The sequence below is a fragment of the Euprymna scolopes genome, chromosome 8, assembly GCF_053919585.1.
Source record: "Euprymna scolopes isolate OS-2025 chromosome 8, ASM5391958v1, whole genome shotgun sequence".
Lineage (NCBI taxonomy): Eukaryota > Metazoa > Mollusca > Cephalopoda > Sepiida > Sepiolidae > Euprymna > Euprymna scolopes.
Window position 1 is genome coordinate 97,629,704 of NC_136489.1, and position 15,938 is coordinate 97,645,641.

A 15,938-nucleotide genomic window follows, 5' to 3' on the forward strand; every position below is an offset into this window, starting at 1 on the left:
AGATTTTTTTTTTTTACTTTATTTTTTTTTGCGAAGGCGTCTTCTCTCCTGACAAAAATTTATCCAAAGGGGAGAATGGGGGAGGGTTAAATTATTCATTGCTTGAACCAAAAAATATATTGAAGTAGATAATGTTATTTTTCTACTTAAAAAATAAAAATAAAATAAGCTGTGCAGAACCTTGTTGTTAACATTTTATTCTACCAAACTCGACCCGTTTGAATTCTTATAAGGATCGATCTAGACACGAACAATCCCGTTGTTTTTAAACAGTAATATCATTTCCTTTTCAAACTATCGAATTGTAAACAGTTATAAATTCGAGATTTTTGTGGTGATACAAGGTTAAAAATATCCCTAGGTTGTGTAATTTTCAAGAGAGGAGGAAAAAGTCTGAATGTATTACACATTGTGTTCGTTCTTTAAAAATAGATGTCTTTATTCGTGCCATCCCGTTTCTTCCATTCAGTAAATTCTTTCTTTTGTGTCAGGAAACTTAAGATGTATTTTAATAGTGAATCACTATTAATTTGGCTAAAAAGATACGGCTCTCACGTTGCATTTGTATGTGCGTGTGCGCATTTACATAAAGGAAACTCGTAATCGTGAACGTACAAACTTTTCATCACCATAATCAGCCCCATCTGATTATAGTTAAAAATGAATGTAAATACAATAATATTCATGAATATATAACGTTTTTTTTAATTCGTAGTGGTAATTGTTAAAAAAAAAAAATGAAAATAGGTCACTCATTTTTTTTCTCTTTACTTTTATATTGAACAGTTCTCATATGCTGACAAAGTGAGGGAGAAATTCGATGGGCCGGAGAAGTGTTTAGTGTGTAACTAAGAATATGTAGAAATATAAGGTAAGAAAAATAATGTTACGAATTCTTAAAAAAATATTTAATGCATATATCACCATACAACACCGGATAACCTTGTTAGTGTGTATATATATATATATATATATATATATATATATATATATATATATATATATATATATATATATATGAGAAAAGAAATTGAAACTAAGTTGAAATTTACGATCAAATTTATTGTTCGACTGATTACTCCAAAAACAATTTACAAAGTCCTTATTCCGCGGAGTTTACAAGAATGCTATTCTTCTCATCAGAGGACAGAAGGAAATCAGCAAATTATATTTGTAGCAATGCTAGAATTTGCTGGCTATGGCATCTGTTGAGAAGAATAGCAAGAATAGCATTCTTTCAGACTCCGTGGAATAAGAACTTTGTAAATTGATTTTTGGAGTATTCGATCAAACAAAAATTTGATTGTAAATTTCATCTTACAGTTTTAATTTCTTTTCTTTTATAATAATCTCTACTCTCTATTATGTGTGTATTGAGCTTTTTTTTAATTTTTATTTGGTTGGAATAAATATATCTATATATAAATACTGGCATTTATATTAGATTGAAGTTTACCATTTCTTATGGATAGACTGCATCTCTTTTGATTTCATATATATATATATATATATATATATATATATATATATATATATATATGGAGAGATGAAAAAGGAACCAACCATCAACGTTTTGTCTTTATTTTAAGATTTCCTTGGGACGATCGATTTGAAGAAATATAATACCAGTACATTATTTGAAAATATACTTGGTGCGTTTGTAATGTGAAATGGATGTTTTTTGTTTTATTTCTGAACGTAAAAAAAGCCGTTAGCATTCAAAGTGTGTATAGCGTTTATAACAGAGTGAGTGAGAGTTTTTAAAAAAAGTTAGAAATTAAAAAAAAAAAGAATGATGCAATTTCTGGGAGTTTTTTTTTTTCTTTTTTTTTAAATGAATATAATCGTTGAAATGTACATCATATACACACATTTTTTTAAAATATGTGTGCAAATAATATTTCAATTTGGGTCAATCAAAAATGTGTCAATAAGTTCATCACAACCTTTTTTTTTCTTCAAATATGATTAACATGATTGAGAGATATCTTTCTACAAAAAATACTTTTGCACTTCAGTAAAGATATAATGTTTCAGTAAAGACAATAATTTCATTTACACGGAGGGGGGGGGGCTGTTCAGCCACAGAAGTCTCCGCCGAAATCTGTCTCTATTAATGAAGATAAGATAGCGATGTTAAGATGAGACCCCTGCTGCCCACACGTAGATTTGTGATATGCACTTCCAACCTGTTAAGTTTGTGCACGTCGTCACTCTTCCAATGCCGTAAGACTTTTAAAGGACATCTTCAACAGCTGCAGAGTTGAGACATCTGTACATCATTGGATTTAAGTGATGTAAGCTTGTACTACACTTACACCATTCTCTGGGCTTTAAAAACAATGATCCAGTTACAAGCAGAAGCAAGATGACCGGTAGTTATTTCAACTGCAGGTTTTACATCTAAGTTTTCCTTCTCTTACATGAGTTGCCTTCACTATGGCTAAAGGAGCCCCATTGTGAAAAAAACTACTGCATGCCAGAATCAAACCTAATAATTTACATAAATATACATAATTTTTGGATCCTTACATGCTGAGACTGTCCAGCACACCAGACACTTGATGGGTTTGAAATTGGAGCTTTCCTTCTCCTAAATGAAAGGCCGACCATGGCTTCATCTACCCTTGCTAGTTAATCCATAGCTAGAAGCTGGTTCATGAGCATCAGGGCATATCCACACGCTGGTGGGCCTGCATGCTACACGTCCGGGGGGGGCAAGCCTACTTTGAGTCCCTTGTGTTTCAGCCTGGGGCTGCAAGATACCCAAGTTCCATGTGGAAGTATCAAATAGGGCTTGCTGACAGAGAAGCTATGTACTTGGAGGGAGAGACCTCGCACTCAGCACTCCTCATTGCAGTGCTGTCAGACAGTGGTTCTAGCAAGTGGTGAGGGCTGAAGCTAAAGGTACACAGACACTTAACCAACTGACTAGACGCTTCATGTCAACCATATGACACATATATAACATTAATATATCAAAAAGTCATTAATTTTTATGATATATACATCATAGGCATATCGATACAAAGGCTGTTTTCTAGTTTGGGTGTTTTTTTTTTAACCGACACCGTTTCGCTCCAGTTCTTCTAAAATGTTCCAATCTTACTGGGTTGAAACTGAACTAGTTACAGACGCTACATGAATGAAGCCTTTCTTTTTAACTAATTCGTGGGAAATAGTTGTACATGACGTCATCTCAGCAGGATATCTTGTCAGCCACTCCAGAATAATTGTAGATTTCATATTTTTTATATATCACTGAAACATCCTGACTACCTTGAGATTTTTCTTGAACCATCAGTCCTATTTTTGTTGGAGTTAGGTGTGGTTTAATTTGGTCCTAAGAGATGCACTCTTCCAATAATTGCCTTTTCTTTCAAGAGCAGAGGATGGCTTACTGCAGATCCCCTGATGGATGCCATGGAACCTGTTCATTTGTACGAAATTTGAGAAAAAAAAAATTCATTTAATCCATAGCTAATGAAATAAAAAAACAAGCTACACCTGATGGGTTAAATAAAGGATTTTAGCACCTAAAAAAATTCAAATATCTAAAATAAAATTAACTGTAAAATTAATGAAGTCAATAAAGAGTGAGTTTAATTTTAAAATGAATGTTTAAAATTATAACCGACCTTAGTTAAACTCTAAATATTGTTTTACTCCAGAATCTTTGAGTTTTAAATAAATATTAAACTGAACAAAAAAGGCCAATTTTTTTAAAAGAATTACAGAAAAATCTCTACTTTAGTAAAGTTATGTTTATATATTTATATGTACAGAATTCAATCCAAAACTAATTAACAGATCATTATGAATTGTATAACATTAAATGTTTGAAAATATATATACTTTCATCAGTGAGAAATATGAATTAAGATTGCGATTAAATTAAAGACAACAATATTTAATTTGTAAACTTTATTACTGACATATGTTGGACGTTCTAAAAGTAATGTCTCCTACTTTTTTTTTCGTCCCGCCTGAATGGATTGTTTAAATAACTGAAGTTATGTAATCATGACCTGAAAGTTTCCTCTCTTTTTTAGATATTGATGGTGTGACACTCTAAGAAAGAAACCCCTGTCATGGGCGTGTGTCAGAAGCAGAGATATGTCATTGAATTTTTGGAAAAAATGTAATGAGAATCGTGGTGACTATGTAGATGAATAAATTCTGGAGCACAAAAGGTTGCTCTTTATTATAGTATCGCTCCTATCTTAGTAGCTCTTCAACTTGGTGAATTAATGTAAAAATTTTTGGCAAAAAATATTGCTTTCTTCTTCAGACAAATAACAAACCTTTACTTTTGTACGCGATCAGGGTGGCCCCCACCCTCGGGAAAACTGGTTTTCCCCACCTTCTGACATTGTGTCACTTTTAACTGTAGTGGGTAGCAAACAAGTAAACATCCACTGAAGCATCTTCATAATTTATAGAGTTTCACTAAAATGAATAGTAATAACCCTCAACTTTCTATTTCATGAACACATGTAAAGAGAAAGTTTTATATCGACACCTGTTACTATTTAAATGAATCACCAACGTTGTTTTATATAAATCATTTCAGACAAGGTATGAAGCCACTTGATGCAAGAAGATTATAAAAAAACTATTTCAAGATCCAAAACTAGCCAACGATAAGTTTTAAATGCTTAAATTTTGACACAGAAAATTGTAATTCTTCACTCTTTGTAAAACATCAATCATGGAATGAGATGACAAAAATAAGGAATGTGAAAGTTACGATGTGGTTTAACATGTTGACATTTTTTTCATGGAAATTGCTCCAGACAAAGCATAAAGCTACTTTATGTAAGGAACTAACAAGGCTAAAAAATGACAGAAAATGCTTATTGGCCTTGGTCTGGAAAAGCTCAAGGTTTATAGGTAGGAGGAAAACAGTCTACAGAAAGAGAACCATAAGCCTGAAAGTTTTTTTTGGGGAAAAAAATCTACTGCAGTAGGAAGCTGTATAAGATAGAGGTGATGATAATTAATTTGCATAAATCTTAAAATTCATAAAAATCATAATCTTAAAAAAAAAAAATCAAAAAAAAAATCAATTAAATAGGTCGACCGGAGTCAATCACAACCCAAAGATTAATTTGTTAGCTAATACACCGACATTTAGTACAGGAAGACGCCATTCCTTTCTCTGATTTGCTCCACTAACCCCACATTGTCATCATATTCTAATGACGAGTGTTTAGCAAGGATACATCAAGGACCGTGTGTGTATTTGTGTCATTGGTATAACTTTACTGAGGATTGAACTTCGACCAACACATTTCAAATTTAAGAATGACTGGCTGACTGATCAACGAAGCCTCTGAAATGCACAGATGCAACAACCACTACTAAAAAGAAAAAAAAAACCAACAATGTTATTTACTAACATCGCCAGGGAGAGCACTGATCACCTATCTTTTGTACAAAAATGCTAAAAAAGGTACATTAAACATTGCCTATCAACTTAAGCTGGTCAGCACCTGCAACTAATGGCTGTTAACTTATGCAGGAACAAAGATATGAGAAATAATAGCAAAGCGAATGCTAAAATGCGCTACGAATTAAACATTGCCTGTTGGAATTGTGGAGAAATGCGTGACTTACCTGGATAGACCACGTGCGGGTCGGTCACCAAAAATAAATAAAAAGAAAGAAAAGAAATGGTCAAGACTCTTATTTATAGAGTAGTGATCACGTGAGTTAGAAGAATATGCAAATAGAGGTGAACGATTTTGCGATATAAAAAGCCTGTGTTGTTAAGAGGAGGGGCAGACTGTTGGCAGAAGTCAGTGCTGTCAGACGTGCTTTAGAGTTTTGTTATTATATGCTGTGTTCGATTGTTGGGAGAGAGAAAAGAGAAGAGGAGGAACCAAGAAGACATTCTGCAGATACTTGACTTTGTGTTGGTTTTAAGCTATTTCGGCGCTTGGTGTGCGGTTACTAACAATGGACAGATTCGACATTCGCTTAATACCCGAGTTCGACGGATCTACCACTGGACCGGCTGTCGTTGAATGGATTGAAAAGGCAGAGAAAATCTGTAAACTGTGCAAAATTAAAGAACCAGCCACAGTTATCCCTTTGAGGCTAACCGGAGGGGCCTATGCAGTCTACCAACAACTCGGGGATGAAATCAAGCAGAGCCTGTATACAGCGTTTGGTACAGATCCATTTGTTGCGTGGCAACAGTTCACGAGCCGGACACTTCAACCCAAGGAAACAGTCGACGTGTACCTAGCCGACCTGCGAAAATTATCTGTACCGTTTGGTGGGGTCAACGATAAAATATTAAGCTGTGCTTTTTTGGTAGGCCTACCCGAGGAGGTCAGTAAACTGTTGCGGGCATCATCAAGAATCGATGAATTGTCAACTGATGAGTTATTGGCCCGAGCTCGAAACATCTGTAAGGAACAGGAACCAATTGCAGCAGCAGCTCGTTTTCGACATGGAGGCAATGTGGACTCTCTTCCAGATAGTAATAAGCATGCCACCCCAGTGTGCTATAAATGTGGGGAGGCCAATCATTTTGCTAAAGAGTGCCGGAGTGATAGGAGAGGTGTATATCCACAATCAAAGAGACCAGTGCAATGCTATCGCTGCAATAAGTTTGGGCACATATCTCGCAACTGTTCGGGAAACGAAGTTGGGGGCAAGGTACTATCGCTACCCTTGCCCCCTGCCAACCAATAAACACAGGATTGCCTGTCATTAGCGTTAAACTTGATGATGTGCAGTGTTCAGCACTTATAGACACGGGGTGTTCCCGGTCTATAGTTAGTGCCCATTGCTGTCCGGTGTGGCGGAGGAACCCAGTTGGCGTTATGACCATCAATGGCTTATCACGGGTATGTTGTGGTGAAGGGACAGTCACAATCTGCACTGAGAAGGGTGACACAGCTAAAGTTGACGTTCTGGTGATGCAGGAGAAACCCCTTGGCTACGACATGTTGCTTGGAATTGATGCAATACAAGCACTAGGAGGCGTTACAATCACAGCAGCTAGAGGTATCAGGCTTGGAGAAGGGAAAGACATCTGTGCAGCCATGTCGATTGAAGAAAAGGACTTCTGTGCTACATTTGATGACAACGAAAGGGTGTGGACTGCAAAGTGGAAATGGGCCATGGGCCAGGAACCAGATCGGCTGTGCAACACGATTCCAGAGTATGCAGTTTCTACCAAGAATAGGGCCGCATATGAAGAAGAACTTCAGATGTGGATTGACAACGGTTGGTTAATACCATACCCACAGGAACGTCTGGGACCACCCAAGGGATTAATTCCGCTCATGGCTGTTGAACAACCTACCAAAGAAAAAATTCGTCCCGTAATGGATTACCGAGAGTTGAATCGGCATGTTGATGCGTTTACCGGAAACGCAGATGTGTGCGCTGCTAAACTGAGAGAGTGGCGTCAAAAAGGGAGCAATGTAGCACTTCTGGATCTAAAGAGGGCCTACCTGCAGATACGTGTCCATGAGTCATTATGGCCGTTTCAGACAGTACTACTCAAGGGAAAACTATATTGTTTGACACGTTTGGGTTTTGGCCTAAACGTAGCACCCTTGATTATGACAACCATTATTAAAACTGTTTTGATGCAGGATGAGATCACAGCAAAAGCTGCTTCAGCCTACATAGATGACATCTATGTTAATGAGGACATAATGTCTGCGGATGCAGTTCGAATAAAACTGAAAGCGTTTGGGTTAATAAGCAAAGACCCTAAGCGCCTAAAGGATGGAGTGCCCGTGCTAGGCCTCGAGGTCTGGGAGGAGGGCAATACGTTGCGATGGAAACGAGGGAGCCCACTTCCAAAGTTACCCAATGTATTAACAAGACGTACTGTGTTTTCTATCTGTGGTAAATTGGTAGGACATCTACCTGTCTGTGGATGGCTCCGATCGGCAACAGGAGTGGTGAAAAGACGAGTGACTACAGTAACAAAAGGATGGGACGATGTTGCGGATGATGATTCTCTCCAACAAATGATGGCTGAAATGTTGTCCAGAGTGCATAGGAATGACCCTGCCCGGGGTGAGTGGCAAGTGTCTGGAAACGAACTAAATGCATGGGTTGACGCAAGTTCGTTGGCTACAGGTGTCGTGTTGGAGCAACTAGGTGTTGTTGTGGAAGATGCATGCTGGCTTCGTCCGAAAAATGATGCCCAACATATAAATTTGGCAGAACTTGATGCCACGTTAAAAGGTCTTAATCTCGCATTGCAATGGCAGACTAATGTTGTGCATCTCCACACTGACTCATTGTGTGTTTACCATTGGTTAACCGACACCTTGACTGGAAAGGCTCGAGTTAAAACTAGAGCTGCAAGTGAAATGCTAGTACGAAGGAGACTAGCAATAATTAAGCGTCTAGTTGACGAATACAGCTTGCAGGTAGACATTACGTTAGTCTCGTCGATGCAGAATTTGGCTGATAGCTTGACTCGAGTACCAAAGAGGTGGATCGATGCAATGAGGCAGGGATCCGATCTTCAACAACAAACATGCGCGACTGTAACGGATCAATTAACACCTGACCAGATCCGTATGATACACCAGCAGATTGGACATCCTGGAATTCAGAGGACTGCATATTTTGTCCGAAGAGTATGCCCTGCAACTACAAAAGCATCAGTGAAAGCAGCCATACGTTCGTGTGAAGAGTGTCAGAGAATTGATCCGGCACCATCCCAATGGCAAAAAGGGAAGCTCGAGGTGGAGGGCAACTGGCAGCGAGTAGGGATGGACATAACACATTATGGGGGCAAACATTTTTTGACCATGACGGATTGTGGCCCGACGCGTTTCACAATATGGCGCCTGTTGACACGACAGGATGCAGCCAGCATTATACAACAGTTGAGAGCCGTCTTTTTTGAACGTGGTGCCCCGATTGAAATTCTGACTGATAATGCCGCCACATTTCGATGTCAAGAATTTCAGAAATTCGTGCACGAATGGGGGATTAAAATGCATTATCGGTGTGCATATTATCCCGAGGGTAATGGTATAGCAGAACGGTGTCACCGCACCATCAAAAGAATTGCAGCCAGGACGCAGTGCTCTATTCCAGAAGCTGTGTACTGGTATAATATAACACCCAAGGACAATGCAACACCAGCAACTGCACCAACCAATGGGATTTACCAATATGAACAGCGTGTGAAAGGAGTTGATGCCATACCATCAGTGGTGAGTGTTGTCAATACACCATATCAGGTGGGAGACCTTGTTTGGATAAAACCCCCAAATGCTGGGTGCACTACGAAATTTTTCCGGGGAAAAATAGATGAAATCATAAGTCCTCAGACCATGTTGATTGGTGGCATACCACGTCACGTAAAAGATATCCGCCCTTGTTATACCTCTTCTGATTCTGAGGACGATGAGGAGGATCACACACCGTTCAGAGATGATCCTGATCACTTACTGCCCCTTCAGGTGAGCATAGAAACACCACCAACGGAACCAGATGAGGGAATGATGGGACATACTGATGACAATAGTGAGGAGAGCGATGGACACAAGGAAGTAATGCCTCATCGAAATACTCGACAGAGACGAATACTGCCCACCCCCCGTGATTGCGAAACCCAGCGAGAAGGGATGATGGAGCATACCGAGGAGATGACGCCTCCGATTCTTCGGAGAAGTACCCGACAAAGACGGATACTGCCCCCCTGCCCTGATTGTGAGACACCGCCTATGGAACCACGAGACGGGATAATGGAACAGACTGGTAGTAATGATGGTGGTAATGAAGAAAACAGCAATGAGGAAGTGCTTCTTCGAAGGAGTACCCGCCAACGACGATTGCCCGCATGTCCTGTTTGTGATCATGAGATCAGGGGGGAGTGTGGAGAAATGCGTGACTTACCTGGATAGACCACGTGCGGGTCGGTCACCAAAAATAAATAAAAAGAAAGAAAAGAAATGGTCAAGACTCTTATTTATAGAGTAGTGATCACGTGAGTTAGAAGAATATGCAAATAGAGGTGAACGATTTTGCGATATAAAAAGCCTGTGTTGTTAAGAGGAGGGGCAGACTGTTGGCAGAAGTCAGTGCTGTCAGACGTGCTTTAGAGTTTTGTTATTATATGCTGTGTTCGATTGTTGGGAGAGAGAAAAGAGAAGAGGAGGAACCAAGAAGACATTCTGCAGATACTTGACTTTGTGTTGGTTTTAGGAATGTCAGAACACTCTTGGACATTGACAAATCAAAACGCCCAGAATGAAGAACAGTTCTAGTGACTAGAGAACTTGAGTGACTAAATATTGATATAGCTACTCTATCAGAGACTTGCTTTCCCGAGGAAGACCATTTGATTGAGGTAGGTTCAGGATACTCTATATTCTGAGTTGGAAAGACAAAGGGGCAAACGTCATGATGGTGGGGTGGGTTTCACAATAAGATCAGTTCTAGTGAACAAGATTGAAAGACTTTCTGCTGTTACTGATTGTATCATGAAACTTTGACTTTCATGCAGTCGATTCTTCTCGATTTTCTCCATCTATGTTCCAACCATGCAAGTGAACGAAGAAGTCATCTTGGCTTTCTACAGAGTACTCAGTGAGGCAACATTATCGGTACCTAACAATGAAAAGCTCATAATTATAGGTGATTTCAATGCTCATGTTGGGAAGGACTGGGAGACACGAGATGCTCTGGGGCATCACGGGATTGGCAAAATTAACAGCGGTAGGTTACGGTTGCTGGAATTTTGTTCTAAGCCATCATTGATACTCTGCAATACTTTCTTCTATCAGAAAGATAAGCACAAAAACTGCTTGGATGCATCCCAGATCCAAGCAAGGTCATCTAATTGATTTTATTGTCACTTGCAAACGTGATCTTGCAAATATCTCCAATGTTCGAGTTGTGCTGAGTGTTAGTCGAATCATAGGTTGGTTTGAGGAAAATTCAAGCTGCATATATTCAAGAAGGTGCACATGACTGGAGTTCAGGTTTCTTAACAAGCTAAAGAATCCGGAGTTACTGGCTCGTGTGAATGAGAGATTGGACGGTTTTGTTTTTGATGGATCGTAAGAAAAGAACAAGTATATTCAGCTGGTTCAGATGTGTTAGGATTCAAAAAACAAGAAAAAAGGAATGCAAGGAAATACATCTGTTATGAAGGACTACAAGAGACACAAGACTATTCGGCAAAGAGAACTAAAGCAGATAAAACAACAAATGGTGGTCTAACATATCATCAGAAATACAGTCTGCCTCTGACAAAAAAGATTGAAAAACAATGTTCGGACTTCTTCATCAGGTATTTGGCCCCCTCTTCGTCCTTAATGGTTCCTTTGCAGTCAAAAGATAATGTTACTCATTAAGGGCCCTTTGAAAAATTTGGAGTGCTGGCAGGAACACTTCTGTGACCTCTTCTATAATCAATCTGTTGTTAAGGTTGTGATTGAAAGTTTACCCCAATTAGAGGTAAAGCACTAAATGGATAATATTCCAACAATGGAGGAAGTGGATATGGTTGTGACACAAATCAAAACTGGAAAACAAAGCAGATAAAGAAAGCTCAATATCCGAGATAGAGCAATAATATAAATGGAAATTCTGAGTTAAATTTTGTAGAATTAAAACAAAATTTGTTTAAAAAAGGAGTACAAATAATTATTAAAGTTTTTTTCCTTAATCCATGGATTTTCAATGAATGGCTCATCTCATCGGAGAAAATGTTATTAGCAAAATAGATGTGGGTATTTATAAATTTTGCTTATTAGTACATAAATTGAAATGATAGTGTAAAATGAATACTCCAAATGGAATAAAGAAAATACAGGAACAGTTGTAATATCCAATGAATACTGGTATAATCCAGAATGAATTGCGTTTTTTTTTTTTTTAATAGTGTATTCCAGGCTTGAAAGTAAAGTCCAGGTCATGTAATCCATTATTACTTTACTTCTTGGTTTCCTTCTAGTGATACTTTTCCTTCTTTAGTAATGTAACTTAAAATATAATATATATATATATATATATATATATATATATATATATATATATATATATATATATATATATATATATATATATATACAGTGGAAATGGTAATTAATAAAAACTGAAGAAAGTGCTCAATACTGTTGTATAGCAAATATACGTTTTATTTTTTATTTCCGTATCTTTCTGTTAAGTTACATTATTGTTTCAGCTACTCAGCCGCTTAATGGTTCCTTTGCAGTCAAAAGATAATGTTACTCATCAAGGGCCCTTTGAAAAATTTGGAGTGCTGGCAGGAACACTTCCGTGACCTCTTCTATAATCGATCTGTTGTTAAGGTTGTGATTGAAGGTTTACCCCAATTAGAGGTAAAGCACTAAATAGATAATATTTTGGCCAAAAAAACGGCCGAGTAGCTGAAACAATAATGTAACTTAACAGAAAGATACGGTAATAAAAAATAAAAACGTATATATATATATATATATATATATATATATATATATATATATATATATATATATACGAAAAGTTAATCTTCTGGAATTGGAACCGATCTTGCATAGACAAAGAGTATTGATGCAACTCGTTACACTGTCATAGATCACTGAGGACAGCTTGCACCAAATAGATAAGAAAATTCTAACATTGAATCCATCAATGAGATCGCTTTACGCACACACACAGTCAGTGAATGAATATCATTGTCGTTGAAAGGGAAATAGATAACGAACCGACATAATTGTTTCATTTTTAACTTCCCATTCTCATTTCTAATACGTGTATCGACCGTGAACGTTTTTATATGCGAGTCTTTATGTTGGAAATTTATCGAAAATATATAAACCAAACCCTTCTGCCTTGGAGATCAATTTTGCCGATTTCTTCGACTATCTGATTCCGTTGAATATGATGGATCACTTCTCTGCCATTTTTCGATGTCGGGTCATATCTTAATTGAAACATTTCCAGACGAATGGATTGCGAGAGAAAGCAGCATTGAAGACTTCTATCACATTTTCCTGATTTGTCTCTCCCCTGGCCAGTACCGGACAAGGTTCATGGCAACCGAAGATGCCAACCCTGTTGAAATGACTGAACTGTATCATCGCAAACGATAGGCGAAGTCATTAATATGAAGAACATCAATAAAGGATACAGACACTTCGCTCTGAATAAATCTATATATGAGAGACGCTCCTAAAGTAATGCCTCCTATTTTTTGTTCCGTTTGAATGGATCAGAGAGGATTGCAAATTGCATTGTTATGATGGCTGAACTTATGCATTCATGACTAACCTGACTGTATCAGATATCAACGGTGTGAGACTCTAAGAAAGCAACCCCTGCTACAGATGTGCGTCAGAAGCAGAGTGTCATTGAATTCCTGATAAAAATGCAATTAGAATGGTGGTGACTATGTAGAAAAATGAATTCTAGAGCATGAAAGGATGCTCGTTTTAATGGTACTGCTCCCATCTTATAGGTCTTCAATTTTTTTTTTTTTTAATTTAAAACTGTAGGAGGCTTTACTTTTGGAATGACTCTCGTATTAATCCCCATTATTTTTGTCTTCATGTGTATCTGGCTAACATTACAAAACTAGAATGATTAAGTAAAGAAAACATGTTTATCAAGTTAGGGATCTTCTTACCAAAGTTTTAATTAGAAAAACATGTAAATATTATAAGCAAAGATTACATCATGATCGGCTTAAAATCTAATGTCAACAAATACTAATTATAACCCATCGGTGTTGTTTTATTTCATTTATCATTTTAAATCCTCTCAAGATTCATTCAATTGACAATCTATCCATTTTGTTAATTATCCTTCAAAGGCTTTTAGCCTTGATAAATGGTGCCGCAAAAAAAATGTTAGGTCTTAACAGTAAACAGTAGGGTTAAACATAATGTAATCTATATAATGCTAAAACTCTTTGGACCTTGATTACTTGAATCTTGCTTTGACAATCGGGCGATTCCATTTTTTTTTTTTAAAGGGATGACAGGTGATTATATATATATATATATATATATATATATATATATATATATATAATGTGCCGTATGGGCGTGACTCAGGGGCTAAGGAATGAGGTGGAGAGTTGTATGTTTCGGTTTCGATTCTAGCTGATGGCACTCCAAGTCATATATAAGAGCAAGTTGTTAATAAAACATGTTAAAAAACACTTTGAAAAAGAGTTAAAAAACATTTAATTTGAAAAGGAAACACTAAATAAGTGGATAGTCCTTAATCCGTGGAGTTTCGAAGAAATACTTTCCTTCTCATCAGCGGGTAGGATTTAGCAAGATGTGGGATCGGATTTTGCTTGCAAAAGTATTTGAAGAAACTACAAATAAGTCAAAGATCTTAAACAAAAAGTGAAGCAGAGGGAATAGAGTGAAGAAAAAAGTGATTTCACGTGAATGGATAGCCATATATATATATATATATATATATATATATATATATATATATATACACACACACACAGACATTGTTAAAGTGTTTTGTAATACCTTTTTTGCATTATTTTTTTGTATATACATCGAAGGTATGGATGTATGGTCCGAGCATTTTTCTTTCTCAAAGTGTCTACAGTTTTTTAACTTTTAACTTTTCGTGTACTCATCTACACATCTTCAGAAATTTGTGTGAGAAGCTCAGTGGGAATTATGGGTAGATTTATTTAAATAGTAGTTGGTTTGTGAGTGAGGGTCAGTGTGTTTCCTGGCGGCATTGAGGGTTAGTATCATGGGGAACAAGGGAGCATGTCAGTTCTAGTGTCAGTAACCAGAATGGGTTGGGTGTGAGGAAGGGGAAGTTATTCGAGGCATTTAAGTGTGCTGGTACTATTTTGGAATGCGATCTGATTTAGGATAGGTTTTTGCATGTTTATATAAATAACTTCAAGGACTTTTAGCTTCTTAACGTTTGCTTAAAATATATATTTTAGTTTTAATCTCATTACTATATATTAGGTTCAGTATAATAAGCAATAGAGAATTGTCTCTCTAATTATAAATACATAATCTGTGTGAAGTAAAATATCATATTTAGGCATATCCTACGACCGGGCAACGCCATGTGGTCTGCTAGTAATATTATAAAATATAATGTTTACTGACAGCAAACCTTGACCTGTCATGCAGAGGACACTCTTCATCAATCACAGGGACTTCAAGAGACAGACATGTCATATTTTATCTTGATTTTTATTGCATTGCAAAGCCTGACCTTGATGATATCTCCTTTATTATGCAAAAATACAGCATCATGAATTTGGAGAGTAGTGGGGTCAGTTATTCATCGATTGACTATACTATTCGTTAAGCAGTCACATTTATTGATCCATACATTTTAGCAATATCTTTTTACTATCGCAATTTTATCCATCACTTTCGCGCTGTCAATCAGCATAACTTTGCACTCTTTCTTGTATAAAAGTTTCCCCAATAATAATGACTTTATTTATCATCGATGATGGGTGGAATGGGATATCGCGTACCCTTACCGAAAGGAAAGATTTTGTGTCACATATGAATGTCCATGTAAGACTAAAGCTGGATTAAAGAGCCATTTACGTGAGCACAGTCGCACAGCAACTAATTACAGAGATGGAAAACTTCTATTAAGAAGAAACTAATATATACAACAAATTTCTCGTTTTCTATGGATTCGGAAATGGCTGAGTTGATATTTTAAAAATTTTACATGAAGGTATTTAACATGTCTGGTAGTGTTCTTAGATAGGCTTTCTATAAGAATGTGTCTGATAAGTATCGATAATTGAAAAAAAAATTCCAATTAGAGGAGGACGTCCGATTTTGATCAAAATTAATTCTTTTATATAACCTAACATTTAAGAAGCGTTTAAGAAGTTTTATAACTGCAAAAGCAAAAAAGCCCGGCCTATAAAATTATCCTTTATAAGACAGGGTCATGTTAGAAATGAATTA

The 15,938-nt window shown here is 36.9% G+C and overlaps 1 protein-coding gene across 6 annotated transcripts in view; it reads left to right on the plus strand.

The window, feature by feature from the left end:
- Window positions 1-15,938, plus strand: part of LOC145283664 (leucine zipper putative tumor suppressor 2 homolog) — a 675,696-nt gene that overhangs the window by 399,263 nt on the left and 260,495 nt on the right. For 4 of the 6 annotated variants that reach the window (XM_080132667.1, XM_080132669.1, XM_080132666.1 and 1 more), the window contains exon 3: window positions 787-871. The exons of the other annotated variants lie outside the window; for them this stretch is intronic. The gene's annotated coding sequence lies outside the window, so the exon portion shown is untranslated. The remainder of the gene's footprint in view (window positions 1-786; window positions 872-15,938) is intronic. 6 annotated transcript variants of the gene reach the window in all.